The sequence below is a fragment of the Herpailurus yagouaroundi genome, unplaced genomic scaffold (assembly GCF_014898765.1).
Source record: "Herpailurus yagouaroundi ecotype Mexico unplaced genomic scaffold, PumYag 166, whole genome shotgun sequence".
Lineage (NCBI taxonomy): Eukaryota > Metazoa > Chordata > Mammalia > Carnivora > Felidae > Herpailurus > Herpailurus yagouaroundi.
Window position 1 is genome coordinate 27,124,608 of NW_024412407.1, and position 12,895 is coordinate 27,137,502.

At 45.9% G+C, this 12,895-nt stretch overlaps 1 protein-coding gene and 1 long non-coding RNA gene across 2 annotated transcripts in view; both read left to right on the forward strand.

The window, feature by feature from the left end:
- Positions 1-856: 856 nt before the first annotated feature.
- On the forward strand, positions 857-3,676 carry LOC121038843 (uncharacterized). The gene is made up of 2 exons (XR_005794532.1): positions 857-995; positions 2,253-3,676. It is a non-coding gene; the product is annotated as an uncharacterized LOC121038843 (long non-coding RNA).
- A 4,401-nt stretch (positions 3,677-8,077) lies between these two features.
- LOC121038834 (cationic amino acid transporter 3-like) overlaps positions 8,078-12,895 on the forward strand; it is a 104,835-nt gene continuing 100,017 nt past the window's right edge. Inside the window, 1 exon segment of the mRNA XM_040488717.1 lies at positions 8,078-8,338. The gene's annotated coding sequence lies outside the window, so the exon portion shown is untranslated.

Sequence of the window (12,895 nt, forward strand, 5' to 3'; positions counted from 1 at the left end):
GGTTCTGGAGCACTCAAGATCTCTTTAGGGCTTGGAAAGTCTTCCTGAGATTTAACCCTCTTTGCCATTGCCTGAGGTTTTAAGTTATGCTTTTGGTAATGTGTGGTGGAGACAAGCAGCTGAGATCAAGATATTGAGCAGAGGGAGCAATTTCTCTTTCTCCTTGAGTTCCATCTACAACTTCAGCTTCCCAGAATCTTCAGGAACTTTCAAACCCTGTCTGGCACGGGTAGTGAGATTGCTGGAGAAAATGGGTCTGGAGCTGAGCATGCTTTGTGCATCTAGGCTTTTGTGAGTTTGTGGCTAAACTTAGTCCCTCAGCCTCAGCAGGGAGATGGATTGGCAGGGAGGGATATGGCATATTTGACAGATGCTGACAGGACTCCTTATCTGCTTGCTCTGGAATCCCCTCCCACCCACCACACTGCCCTTGACCCTCGCCTTCTAGTGCTCATTAGTGACTGCCTGTCTTTGGGAAGACACCCCGAGGACCAAGTGCCATTGGGTGGACAGGGGGGAGAGGTGGAGGAAGGGGCACCAGGTAAATGACTGAGGAGGAGGTGCTGGAATGACTGGGATTTGAGCTGGGGTCCCATGATCACTGGGATGATCAAGGAGGGTTACAGGTGCCATGAGGAGATAGAAGAGAGACACACATATTTTTGGTTCCCCATCCTGTATTTGAAGACCTGCTGCATCTCCTCCCTGAGCTGGTTGCCCATGTGGGCCTGTCTGAGGGGTACAAGGAGCCCCTGGGCAGTCTAGCCCAGGATGCAGAGGCAAAGCTCCCAGGCTTTCTGTTCTGCACACTCATGTGCCCCTCCAGCAAAGCACCTCTAGTGGGTCCTCTCACATCTACTGAAACCTCTTTTGACAGAATATTCCAGACAAGTAGATACCTGACCAAGGGGGACCTCAAGTGACTTCCCAGAATTTCCAGCAACTCCTAATGGACAGACTGGGGATGGAGAGGGCCAAGCCTCAGGGTCTGACAGGTGAGTATAGCAGGCAAGGAGGCCACCAGCATCTGGAGTCCTGGAGAATCTTCTGTGAGGACCAAGGGATGCATTTGGATCCAGCACTATATTGTAGTGGGCCAGCTGTCCATCTTCCACATGAAGTGCTGCCTGCCATGTCCCCTCTGTTCCCCTAGCGCCACCCCACCCCAGGAATGATAGGACAGAACTTGGAGGCAGAAATGGGGTTTGGGAGCACCAATACACTGATAGGGACAGAAAGGCCCAGTAAATTCAAGCAAAGACCAGCAGAGTGGGAACAAGAAGACAGAGCCTGTATGAGCACTGTGCAGTCCAAGAGATGCAGATAGAGTCAATAGAGACAGTCCATAGTAGAAGAGAGAGTGGAAGACAGACTGAGAGACAAGAGAGAGGAAAGAGAGGAGCATCCAGAGAATAGAGTGATAGATCCATGACAGAGATACCCAGAGGTCAGAGATAGTAGAGACAGATACCTGAGACACATGAGTTCAACTCAGGCTTAGGGGGTCCAAAAGCCATGGACCCAGATCCAAAGACAGATCCATGCATCCAGGTCCAGAACTGAGGAGGCAGCCAGGGAAGTGCGCACAGAAAGGGAGGGAGAGGGAGACAGAGAAGGGAAAAGAGGAGGTGGAGACCAGAGGGGGAGGCAGTGAGAAGGGGCAGGTAGAGGTTGCAAAGGATAAGGGCTCAGCTGGTGTGTGTGTCTGTGTGTGTGTGTGTGTGTGTGTGTGTGTGTGTGTGTGTGTGTGGCAGGAACACAACAATTCAGAGCTTCATACAAAATGACCTAGTCCTCTGGTGCTGAAGGAGACCCCACTCCCCTCCCTCTGCAGGACTGCTCTGGGCAGTAGAGGGGAAGGGGGGAGAACAGAAACAAGATGTGAATTAGAGAAAGACTAAGATGGAGAAGAAATGACAGAGCCATGACTGAGATCAGAGGGAGAGAAACTGAGAGTGGAACAGGGAGTAGAGAAATGGACAGAAGACAGAGGGAGACAGAGCAAGAGAAGGAATATGATGGAAGCAGGTGTGCAGAGACACAGGGAGAAGGAGGGAGCCTCTCACTGCAGGAGGGAGAGAGGGGCAGGGAGAGAGACAGTCTGTTGAGAAGCAGATGAGGGGAAAGTGGGGAGCAAACAGGGTGCTTGTCTCCCCAGAGAGGCTGGGCTGGGATGGAACAACGCTTTGGGGAGGTGGGGAGGTGGCCAGTGAGTGCTTTTTAGGGTGACTTTCTCTCTCTCATGTTGTAAGTACAAGGAACCTGTTCCACACAACCATCTTCTTCACGAGAGCACTTACAACTGCTGCTGCAGGTGCCTGGTCACCTGGCATCCTCTGTGGGGATCGCCTTCACAGCCTGCAGCACAGCTCTGACCATCCTCACCAGAGGCACATGCTTGTCCTTCAGGGTGGATCTGATTTTTAAAAACAGCCAAGTTTTCTCTGAGGCTGGAGAATAAGTTGAGGACCTAGCCGGGAAGCAGTATTTCCAGTTAAATACAAGGTGAATGTGGGCAGACATGGTGGAGGATGTGCGCTCCTCCAAAATGGTTCTGAAAGGTCATTGTGAAGGAGATACTTTTGCGGCATGTGACAGAAGGAGACATTTCTGGTGGCCACTAGAGCCCAGATTACTGTTCCTGTCCATTTGTGAAAAACAGGTATTTGTACTCGTGGGAGTTTTCCCAGCCTGGTACTGGAGGCATGAAACCTGCATTTGCCTGAAATACTGGGACAAGTGGTCTTGGCCTTGGGGAGCTTACAGTCTCCTCCCTGCCAACTAATATGCAAAGTTACCCGATGATACTCACTCAACACAGATCAAGTGCAAAGGGCAAGGGGAAATTCAGAATCAAGTCAAGTTAGTTCATCAGGGAAGGCTGCCTGGAGGAAAGGAGTTATGAGTGGGCTGTAGGACAAACCCAACAGGACATGGGGTGGAGGAGGAAAAGAAGAGAACTTCTCTCTTGATTCTGAAACAGGATGAGCAAACGATAAGGCAGGTAGGAGACAGCTTTGTTGGCCTGGAATAAATACTTAGATTGGAAATCAGCATGATGTATCCTCAGAGGCTGTGAGGATGACTGAGCCTGGACTGCACAGGTTAGTGAGCCATGGCTGGAGGTACTGCCAGGGCCAAGACAAGTGGGGAAGAGACCCCTGGGGATCAGGAGATAGAGAGGGACACAGGATTGTGTGGAGGGGTATTGGGAAGACTGAAGGCTTTGAGACCTTTATCCTGACCATCCCCTCATCCACCCCTTCCATGGACTGAATTCTGTATTTTAAAGCTAAAGGAACTTCAGTAAATGATCTGGTTTAGCCTTTCATATTCAGAGGGTAAGGTATGACTTCCCCACTTCCCAGATGAGGCCTCAACTTGGCCAAGCTCTCCTGGGAAGAACAGGCTGAGAAGGGCCCCAGGAGGCAGGTCTTTTGCCCTCTGGGGGTCACTTCTCCCTCACACAACAGGCCCCAAGCCTGGGTGCTTCCCAAGGCAGAACCTGAAGGAGGGGGCACCACAGTGCCGTCCTTTGATTCTTTGCTCCTCCCCTTACCAGCTCTGTGACTTGAAGCAAGTTACTTAACCTCTCTGTGCCATGGTTTTATTATCTGTAAAAGAGACCTACTCTGTGTCCTATTATTGAGAATAAAATGAAATTTATACCACAGAACTCTGTACAGTTGTAAAGATGTATATATCTAAATGCATTAGGCGTTTTATTTTATTTTTTATCTTTTTAAAGTTTTATTTATTTTGAGAGAGAGAGTGTAAGCAGGGGAGGGGCAGAGAGAGAGAGAGAAAGAAAGAGAGAGAGAGGGAGAGAGAAAGAATATTTGTTTAGCAGGCTCCGAAGCATCAACGCAGAGCCCAATGTGGGGCTCAAACACACGAACTGTGAGATCATGACCTGAGCCGAAACCAAGAACTGACTGAGCCACCCAGGCGCCCCATGTTAGGCATTTTAAACCACCCTCATGCTCATCTTTGATATCTTCTCAGCTTATTGTCTCCATATCTGCTGAGCACAACAGCCTCCTGGCTCCCAAGCCCTCAGCACTCCCAGCCTTTAAATCTGCTATTTCTTTCCCTCTGATCTTGCTTTATATTCTCAATCTCTGTTTCCATCTTCTTTCCCTCAGCCCTGGAAGGATATGGCTACACTCTATTAATTTATATGTTTTTTTTCTCTGCCAGGTTTCTTGTCTTGTGTGTCTGTCTTCTCACATCTTAGAGTAAAGGGCCCTGCTAATCCTCCCTTGTAATGCTTTCTTTCCCCCTGGGCTGGGTTTACAGGGGGAGTCCAAAGAATGTTCATTGACAGGTGCAGATTGGTGGAGATCCGAAGTTGAGGGAGGCCTTGGGGGATAGAACAGCAAAGTAGGCTTCTGCATACTGGGCTCTTACCTAGAGACTCTGTCACCTTTCTTCAGAATGTTTGTCATGACTGGGGGAGGGAAACAACCATCTCCCTCCTGGATCTAAGGGTTAGAAGGGAATTGATTTCCTAACGTTTAGAGAGACTATATTTTCTTCCCTAATGTGGGACAGATCATGAGAAGGTGAAACTCACAGGCAAAAAAAATAGTCATGAGAGGGCTTTCCTTTTCCTATGTGGTGTGTGTGTGTGTGTGTGTGTGTGTGTGTGTGTGTGTGTGTTTCTGGTTCTAGCATTTACCTACCTGAGGTCTAAGGAAATCCTTTCATAATGTATTCTAAATTTCTTTGCTGAAATTAAGGCCATCTCTCTAGTGGAGGCAGTTTTTAAAGTTTCTGACTCAATGTGTTTCATAAAAGATGTGTGTCCATGGGGGAGGAGGGAGGTCAAGGGTAGAGCTTAGAGAAGAAATGTAATTACCCAGATCCTGGCTTTAATTACTTAGTAGCCCTGGACATTCTAAACTTTATTAAGCTTCTATGTGTCCACGGGAGTGGGATGGAACTGGTGGGTTTTGCTGTCTTGTCTTCTCCAAAGGATTCTGTGGAAATTTCCCTCTCCACCCTCCCTCCTGCTGCTAAAGAGAATCCTTGGGCTCTAGTTATAACCAGACTTCTGGCCTCTGGGACCTGCAAATGTGACTGTCAGGGAAGTGGGCCAGAGAGAACAACTCCCCTTTAAATTGCTTGAGTTAATGTTCTTAGGGTCTCCCCTGGCTCTGAGAAGAGCTGGGGAGGGTAGTCTTTGCAGAGACCCAATAAACCCTGGGGAAAACGGCAGGGTCCAACTTGCCATGCTAAGTCTTGGGTCTTCACAAATGTGTCTGGTTGCTTCATCACTGGCCCTTTGAAACCTAGATTCAAGCATCTACACTGGCCTCAAGGTCTCTGTTCTTTGCCTCAGTTTTTCCTTTTTCATGTTTCATATGTGTATTTGTGGGGGCCCTTTAGTGGAGAGCTGCTTGAAGTCATTGATGATGACTGCTCAGAAGGTGTCTACATTGTTGCCCCAAATTAATGGACAGTCACTAGTAGGTTATTTTGCTTATACCTTGCATCGTGCTTATTTAGCTCTCAATGCAGACATAGGCCCAGTCCTTACCCTCTCCTCCCTATTCTCCATATGATCCCTAACCAGTCTGTCCCCAGCACTTTCTCCAGAGCTTGTCAGCCTGACTTCCTGCCTGGCTCTGTTTCTCTTTCTCCTTGACCCCCAATCCCCCTTGCACTGGTTCTGCCAGGCTTCCTTAACTGCAAAATTTAGGGCTGAGATTCAGGGGTCTTTTGATTGCAGCATTTTGGGGGAGACGGAAGGGGAGGCATATACATGTCAGAGTCTCTGGGATCCCCAGGTTGGCACTGGGAGGGGGCCTGGGCAGTGATGGCAGCAGCTTCACCCTCTCAGCTTTCTGGGCACATCCACCCCCAGCACCACCTGAGAGGGGACCAGACTCAGCAGGGACCAGGTGAGATGGAAGAGGGTCATAAAGCAAATATATGTCCCCCTCCCTGGTCTTGTTCCCTCCTCCTGCTCCACACCTGCCTCCTTCTTTCTTTTTGTCTTACTCCCTCCCCCATCTTCAATGCAGCCCTGTCTTCTTCCTTCCTACTTTGCCTCCTTCACCTTCATCTCTGTCAAGCAGATCTGTCTATCTCTCTGTATTTCTGACTCCAAATATTTTTTTTTTGTCTGAGATTTTTCTGGGACTGAGTCTGCCTTCAGCTCTTCCTTCTGGCTCTCTCCCTTCCTTCTTCCATCCCTCAGTCTCTGAGGGTCTCTCTTCCCGTCATATCTTTGTGAGTTTTACCCTGTGTGCCTTTCAGTTTCTTCACCCACATCTCCTCCTATCTGTCTTCTTTTGCAGTTTCCCCATCCCTGTCCCCTCTCTTGCCCTCCCTTCCATCTTCCTTGCCTCTCTCATGTCTGTCTTTTAGTCCCTCATCCTGTCTCTGGCTCACACCCCTCACTCCTCTCCCTTCTCTCCTCCCACCTCTCATGGTTCTGATATTTCATGTGAAATCACTTGGATGGGCTCCAACTGCCAGGCCCGTCATTCTGTACCCCTCCTTCAGGAGAGACCTAGGGCCCCAATTCTGCATCCTCTGCATTCCCTGCAAACCTGAGATAGTTCTTATACTTGCTTGTTGATTATCTGGAGGCCCAGGTATTTCGCCAGCCTCCCACTCTCTACACATGAGGCAGTGAATAGCACAGCAAGAAAGGAAAGGAATTGAATCTTGGGACCAGATGCAAGCCCTTCTTGCCCTCAAGGAGATACAGCTTTAGGAAAATCCCAGCTTGAGGCAGGGGAAGACAGTCTAGAATTGTTGGAACAGACACCAACCAAACACACAGATGCTTATCCCCAGGAATTCTTCCAATTCCTGCCTGCCTCCTTTGCCTCTAGGAGTTTTGGCTCCTTAGTATTGGCTGGCCTCTCACCCACTACCCAGCATAGCACCATCTACAAAAGAAGTACTGAATTAGTTCCCTTGGTTCATGCCTACTAGAGATGTGTTAGTGCAGGGTCAATGTGATTTGCAGGTTTTCTTCAGTTGGAGGTTCTTCCCGAAATCTGGAGAAATTCTTTCTGCTCCAGTTCCAATTATCTGCTTTAGTGTAGTTAGTATAGACTCTGTCCCTAGAGAATCCTGCCACTACCCTTTTCTCCCCTCCTTCTATCTCCATCACAGTCATTATGGCAACTAATTTAGAGTTTAGAGGAATCTCAGTATTATTAAGTAGAGGCAGTGGTGCCCTTTTTCCTTTAGATCAAATGCTTCTTGATAATCCTCCATTCAGTTCTGGGTCTCTAAGTAGGCCCCATGTTCTCTATCTCTGAAAAGTCTTGCCTCTGTTTGAAGATTAATGTTCTGGGAAGGAAGAGGCACCTTCCTTTTGTCACTGTTTCAGGATCTTGGAAGACCTACTATTTGAATGATTAGAGCAGGAAGCTGTTTAGGCAGGGAGTCTGTGGCTTTATTTACTCCAGCACAATGCTCAATGCATATTCAGTTACAGTGCACTATGAACTCTGAATGACTGTCTCAGAAAATTCCTTGTGGTGAAGCTTAAGCCAGTTCCCTTGTAGTTTTAGTTCCAGAGTGATGGGAAACATAGGTGAGGAGATGGGGATGGATGGTGGTAGAGGAATCCAGTAGGAGATTCTGAGACACGGAGTTGCTGGGGTGGGGGATGTTTCTATCCTTGTTTAAAGGACTGCTGAGTGGGCTCTTTAGCCGGATCTGGGACTTGCCCCAAAGCACCACAGGTGGGGCTCCATCTGGCTCCCCACACTCTCCTCCTGCCAAGCAGAACTTCCTCCATACCCAGGACCCTGGAAAGCTTACTCTAATTTCTTTTTTTTTTTTTTTAATTTTTTTTTCAACGTTTATTTATTTTTGGGACAGAGAGAGACAGAGCATGCACGGGGGAGGGGCAGAGAGAGAGGGAGACACAGAATCGGAAACAGGCTCCAGGCTCTGAGCCATCAGCCCAGAGCCTGACGCGGGGCTCGAACTCACTGACCACGAGATCGTGACCTGAGCTGAAGTCGGACGCTTAACCGACTGCGCCACCCAGGCGCCCCAAGCTTACTCTAATTTCACAACTTTCTGGCAACAAAGAGTCAAATAACGTCCCATTTAAGTCCTCAGTCCACCTCCTCACCCATGCAGGGCCTCCAGGATTCCAACTAATCCACATTCTTTACCCTGTTCCACCATTCCTCTCACCTACCTTTGGAGGGCCCCGCCCCCCTGAGGACCCGCCTCCCCGAGGGCCCCCTGGGCTCCCACTCCAAGTCCTGACTCTGCTTGGCCAAGCTCCTTTTCTTTCCCTGGTTTTGCTTAAGCTTTCTTCTCAGGTGTTATCCTCTGAGGAAGAAAAAGGCCATGGGTAAGTGATTTCTTGTGTTTATAGAATTAGCAAGAAAACGGAGACAGAACCAGAGTGGAAGAAACTGGGCTTGGAGTGCCGCTAGCTGTCAAAGCTCTGGGCAGTTTGAGCAGAGGGTATTTCATGGCTCCAGAGCTAGACTTTGGACTGGCGGGTGCAGGCCAAAGGCCTTGCAATTTTGGGAAGAACAGGTAGGATTTCTGGGTTATTCCCTGGCCCTACTCCTCCTTAGTCCTTCCCACCTCTTTCTTTGCTTTGCCCTCCTCCCTGGCCTTTCCTTTCTGACCTCGTGCAGAGCTTGCTTTATTCATCTTTGTCTTTCTCACAGGGCCCAGCACATAGTGTGCTTAGACATGTTTTTTGAATGAATGAAGATTCTTCCACCTGGCTCAGCTGCCTCCTTCATGTTTTGCCACACTTTCTCACTGGAGAGTCTGAAAGTGTCTGTGTCATATCTTCTTAGGGAGGAAATTGCTGTGAACTCTGCCGAATAGCAGGGCCAGTTTCATAAGGTGGTCTATCCACCATCAGAGAGAATTTGAGCGTCTTCTTCCTCCTTGCTTAAGGAATTAGATATCTATTTTTTACAGCTGCTGAAGGTATCTCCCTGCCTCTCTTATCTAATTTACAACAGTTGTGGTGGGGGATTGATTATAGGTCAGGTCAGGCTGTAGGAGGAAGAGATTACCAAGTTCCCCTGGGGTGTGGCTGCCTAGTGGTCTTTAAGACACTGGGTCTCCAAGAGGCAGTTTGTTGTTATCTCAAGCATATTTGAAACTCTTTAATTTTAAAGGCCTCTGCAGTCTTAAAATGTTCTCCACCCTTCTCTCCTCCCAACTACCATGTACACTGTGGGATGTACCCCAACACGAGAAGCCCAGACAGCACTTATCCATGCATGACATCTGTTTTATTGATTATATGTGGCAAATGTTTATTTCTAGCTGTCTTTCTCTTGCCTTCCAGCAGTTCTTTTGCAATGTTTCTCGGTCATAATTTGATACATGTTATGTGCTTCCAGAAGGCAGTTACATTTTAACCTTAAAGAAAAATCATCTGGAAAAACCAGTTTCCTTCACAAAGTATATTCCAAATTGATAAAAGTGATTTTTATGGTACATTCTTTTGCTTTATGCTTGTCCTTTTTTTTTTCTTGTATTATACAAACCACAAGGCCAACTGGAGACCAGAAAGAACTAGGGAAGAGGGATGAAGAGTTTCCCTTAATAAGTGGTTATAGAGGCTAGTTGTTGTAGATTATGTTGCCAGAGCTGGGGTGAGGTAGACGGATATTCGTTCAGAAGTCGTATTGATCTATATTTGGATAAAAACTCAGGACTTTGAGGCATTATACATCTTTCATATGACTCAGATTGTCTGGTGTATTTCCTACAACAAAACAAAACAAAACAAAACAAAACAAAACAAAACAAAATTGACTTTCCAAGGGAAATGGTGAGTATGTGAGCAGCTACCTAGGGCAATGACAGGAACCAAGCCAAGTCTGGTGAGAGAATACAGACAGAAAGAGACATCCAAGTACTTACATGGAAGGACAGAAGGTTGCATTTAAAGATATGAATGAAGATAACCAGAGAGATAGCCGGCCTTTCTAAACCCCCTTGTGTGTAGCATATTACTTAGTGTGTACATGGTAGAATAAACCATGGGCTCTGACCACACAAAACTGCTAATCTAAAAGTGGATACAGAGTAGAGTGATATATAGGACCACTGGATGGTTTTTTAGATTCTGTGCTTTGAAAGGAAGGATTTGGTTGAAAAAAAAAAAAGCTGTTTATAAGACTTCTTGGAAAAAAATGAGTGTAGATTAGTGCTCATTGTAAACAAAGACAAAGTGTTCATTGTAAGTACATTACAGCTTTAGTTTGGAAAATAAGGTGGATAGGCAGATATGTTTCCTTCTACTGTTTATTCCTCAGGATTTTTTGTATTATTTTTATATTCAAATAATCTTATTTAGTTAACATACAGTACAATATTGGTTTCAGGAGTAGAATTCAGTGATTTTTCCCTTACATATAACACCCAGTGCTCATCACAGCAAGTGCCCTCCTTAATACCCATCACCCATCTAGCCCATCTCCCAACTACCTCCCTCCATCAACCCTCAGTTTGTTCTCTATCATTAAGAGTCTCTTGTGATGTTTTCCTCTCTCCTCTTCCACCCCATATGTTCATCTGTTTTTTCTTATATTCCACATATGAGTGAAATAATATGGTATTTGTCTTTCTCTGACTGACTTATTTCACTTAGCATAATACATTCTAGCTCCATCCACTTCATTTCAAATAGCAAGATGTCATTCTTTTTGATGGCTGAGTAATATTCCATTACACACACACACACACACACACACACACACACACACACAACATCTTCATTACTCATTCAACAGTCAGTGGACATTTGGGTTCTCTCCATAGATAAGTTATTGTTGATAATGCTGCTATATACATAGGGAGACATGTACCCCTTTGTATTTTCATATCCTTTGGGTTAATACCTAATAGTGAAACTTCTAGATCATAGGGCACTTCTTTTTTCAGTTTTCTGAGGAACCTCCATAGTGTTCTCCAAAGTGGCTGCACCAGTTAGCATTCCCACCAATAGTGCAAGAGGGTAAGAGGGTTCCCTTTTCTCTGCAGTCTTGCCAACACTTGTAGCCATCCTGACAGGATGAGGTGGTGTAAGGTGCTCAACATCACTCATCATCAGGGAAATAAAAATCAAAACCACAGTGAGATTCCTGAGGACTTTTATTAGGTGTTCTGTGTTTATAGGATTCAGGGTTGAGAAAATGGAGTAGATAATCATAAAAGTAAGTAGAGAACACATTTATTTTCACTGTTGACATCAGTGTATCACATTATTTTCTCACTTTTCCCAGCTCTCTTTCTGATTTCTGTTTGGGAAATCTCACTTTGATTCTCCCTGGTAGCCTATCTAGTTTTTGAAGACCTCTAGAAGCAGAAGCTCAGGCTTTTCTGATTCATCAAGCTCATCATCTTGATAGGTGTGATAGAAATGTTAAGAGTTTCCAAAACTGGATTATGACTGAAACTAAACCTGTAAATGTGTCAAATCACGAATGAGGAGCATTGCATTTAACTCTATCTTCTCTGCAGTTATCCCCGAGGGACTAAGAAATTTGCCTTGTTCACAACCATCCTGGAATGATACCAGATTATGTGGTGTCTATACAGCCTCTAGAGAAGCTCTGGCTATCTGCTTGTTTACCCAAATAATGGTGCAATGATACTAGAGTGGTATGTGCATGAAGCAGTGACTCCAAAGATGTTGTGGGAAGGAAGCAAAAATGTTTCTCCTTCTCTACCCTCTATCTCCCCTGCTTCCCACACATACAAGTGTGTATTTTTTAACATTTATAAATGGTTGGGCAGCCATTCTCTTCAGATTGTTTATTGTTGAGAAATTGGATAACTCCTTGGACTTCTCATCTTGATGTAAAAGCTTTCATCCTTTTTGCCCAGAGGAAGTGAGGTTATGAAAGTACTCTATGCCTCTCATAAATGTGATTTCAGGCTTCCCTTTGGGGCCCTTTCTCTCTTTCCAGCTCTGATCATTTCAGACATTTTTTGACAGTCCTTCCTGAGGCATCTGGGGTTTGGGCCTGGATTCATCTATTTAATTCTGCAAGGCTTGTGAGTACCTAATTTACATGGTTCCTGCCCCCTTTCTGAGAGTCTCTCTATGCCTGTCTTTGGGGTTCTTAATTTCACCAGGTTGCAGAAAAAGCCCTCTTTATCTCCATGTCAGTTCTTGATTATCCATGATAATGGTGGGAATAACCTACAATAGTGAATTGTACTAAAATGATTTTTGTTTGATTTTTAAGTGATGGAGTCCTGTCTAGAGATAATACATAAGTGAACAGCTTCAGTGAAAGCAGTCCATCGTGTTACTTTCCCATGGGTGGCCGTATGGGATCTCTGCTTTGGTGTCTAGAGAGGGTGGCAGATGCAAGAATGCAGATAGTTCAGGCCTCATTGTGTTATCAGAAACTGAAGATCTATTGACAGCTCTGCGAACTGTCTCCATGCCTTTGTTCAAATCCTGGAGAAGTCCTTTCCTTACGTTGAGAATCCAATATGTAGTTCACAGAACATGAAAATCAGTAGGCAACATGTGAAACTCACGTTTTCCTAGGGTTTCCATCACACCTAGAGTAACAGTCGAATTCCTCACAGTGACTCAGATCTTCCATGAAGGATCTGGCTTCCTGCTTTCTCTTTGTCCTTATCCCTGACTGCTTTCCTCTCACTCACTCTGTCCTGGCACCACAGGGCTTGTTATTCCTCAAAAGTAGCCAAGTACCACTTCACACCCATTAGGATGGCTGCTATTAAAAACAAAACAAAACAAAACAAAACAAAAACAGAGGCTCACAGTTTTGGTGAATATGTAGAGAAAGTGGGACACTTATACATTGCCTGTGGGAATGTAAAATGGTGTAGCTGCTGTGGAAAACAATATGATGATTTCTCAATTATGTATACAGTTACCGTATGATCC